Source organism: Dipodomys merriami, unplaced genomic scaffold, assembly GCF_024711535.1.
Source record: "Dipodomys merriami isolate MVZ:Mamm:240054 unplaced genomic scaffold, mDipMer1.0.p SCAF_1463, whole genome shotgun sequence".
Classification (NCBI taxonomy): Eukaryota; Metazoa; Chordata; class Mammalia; order Rodentia; family Heteromyidae; genus Dipodomys; species Dipodomys merriami.
The window spans coordinates 35,386-37,744 of record NW_027202786.1 but is presented as its reverse complement, the minus strand read 5'-3'; positions in this window follow the sequence as shown (position 1 = coordinate 37,744).

Sequence of the window (2,359 nt, the reverse complement as noted above, 5' to 3'; positions counted from 1 at the left end):
CAGCTAAGAGAAAATGTAAGAAAGGAATCCACAATGATTAAGCCTAAAAACAGTTTCTAGGATAAGGAGACTCAGGACTTTGTGTCACCTGAGGAGAAGCTGGTAGAAGAGGGAATATTCAGGAAAAATGAGAAGGGGACAGGAGGGAATGGAGAGAGAAAGGCCTAGATTACCTAGATTTGGGACCTCAATGTGAGCTTAATTATACTGTGGCAAACCAACCCCAATGACCCAATAGCTTACAACTTTCATTACTCTATCATGCTACAAGCCTAATCCATGTCCACTTCCACTCAGCATGGTGTCCATTCTGGGATTCAGACTGACTGCTGAAGGTTCCCAAGGGAAGAGAACAGTGTGAAAACCACATGACTATAACTCAGAAAAGACAGGTCATCACTTCTCATATGTCATTTGTCAAAAAGTAAGTAATAATGTGAGCACCGTTATATATTACAGACTGTGATAGACAATTTGCTCCAGGAAAGTTAGAATGAACTTGTGACTTTAAATGAGCATCATTATTCCACAATACTATGAATTTCCGGAAATTATGTAATCACTTAATCACAATCAAAAAAAAAAAAAAAGAACCTCGGGGAAGGGAGGGAGGGAGGGGATGGTAGGGGGAAAACAATGGAGGGGGTAACAATGTTCAAGAGGAAGTGTACTCATTACCTCACTCATGTAACTGTAACCCTCTGTATAGTATCTTTACAATAAAAAAAAAGTAAGTTATACAAACAAGCCTGATAGCAATGGGGATGGGAATACATATTGTGAGCATTATAATAATAGCTATTATTATTGTCATATAATAATCACCAAAGGGAAAGAGATGGTATTTCTCCCTTTTTAGGAGTATTGGACAGGGCATTCTGTAGAATATTCTTCAGTTGGGAGCTCTCTGAATCTTTTCTCCTAAGATTGTGGCTATGAGGTTTCAGGGAGGAGAATTACAGAGAAAAAGTATGTTCTCACGCTGGGCACTGGTAGCTCACAGCGGTAATACAAGCTTGAGATCTGAGGATTATGATTCTAAGCCAGCCTGAGCTGGGAAAATCCATGAGACTCATCTCCATTTAACCAAAAAGAGCCAGAATTGGAGCTATGGCTCAAGTGTTAGAGCACTAGCATTGTGTGTGGGGGAAGGAGGGGTGGAGAGGAGAAAGCTCAGGGACAGAAGCCAGGCCTTGAGTTCAAACCCAGGATTGGGGGATTGGGGGAAAATGTGTTCTCAGTGCATGAAATCGAGGGTGTCTGTCAACATCACTATTGATGTTAACTTCGGAGTAGAGTTGATCACTTTTATTCTGGAAATGATTTGTTCTACTCTTCTCTGTCCTATATTCTTTAAAAGAGGCAGCTATGCACAATCTAGACCTAAGAGGTATGGATTGCACTGATGCACTGGTTTCATTGTTTTTCTACTTAAAAAATTATACCTATGTACTTGTACAAATGAGTTCTAATTTAACATGTCACTTTGTGAGTACAGTACATCTTGATCATTGTCACCACTTAGATAGTTCTCCATCTCTCCCAACCCCATGCCCTCAATTTTCCTGGTTATATTTTCATACATGTACATTGACTACTCTTAGTGGATTCACCCACTGCAAGAATTTTGCCAAGAAATGTCTTCATTCTACAAGGCAATGAATATGAAGTTGAGGACGATAAGCCCAAGACAGCATAGTTATTAATTGACATCAAGATGACAAAATCTTCACCAAAAGAAGCATAAGAAAAAAGAACATGGCCAGGAAAATGTGAAGCATCTATCTTTGTGTGTGTGTGTGTGTGTGTATGTGTGTGTGTGTGTGTGTGTGTGTGTGTATGTGTGTGTGTGTGTGTGTGTGTGTGTGTGTATGTGCTGCTTCTGAGATGTGAGTGCCTGAGTGCTGCCCCTGAGCTGCTTTGCTCAAGGCTAGCATTCTACCACTTGAGCCACAGCACCATTTCCAGCTTTTTGGTAGTTAATTGGAGATAAGAATCTCATTTACTTTCTAGCCTTGGCTGGCTTTTAACTACAATCTTCAGACCTTAGTCTCCTGAGTAGGTAAGATTGCTAGTGTGAGCCACTGGCAGCTGGCAAAACATCTATTAATGGTCCCACTTAAGCATGTGGAGCAGTAGGTCAATTGATACTTGTGACACTCAGACACTCTCTTCTTTCTCCCCATTTCCTCTCTCCCCTTTTCCAGCTAACTTCCCTCCAGACCATTCATCTCCTCCTCTTCTTCCTCTTTCCCTCTTCTCTTTCCACTTCTCTTCCTCTTCTCTTCCCTTCTACCTTCCTCTGTCCTCATGAGACTGCTTTTTCTCTCCTGCCTCTCTAGAACTTTCTCTTAGAGTT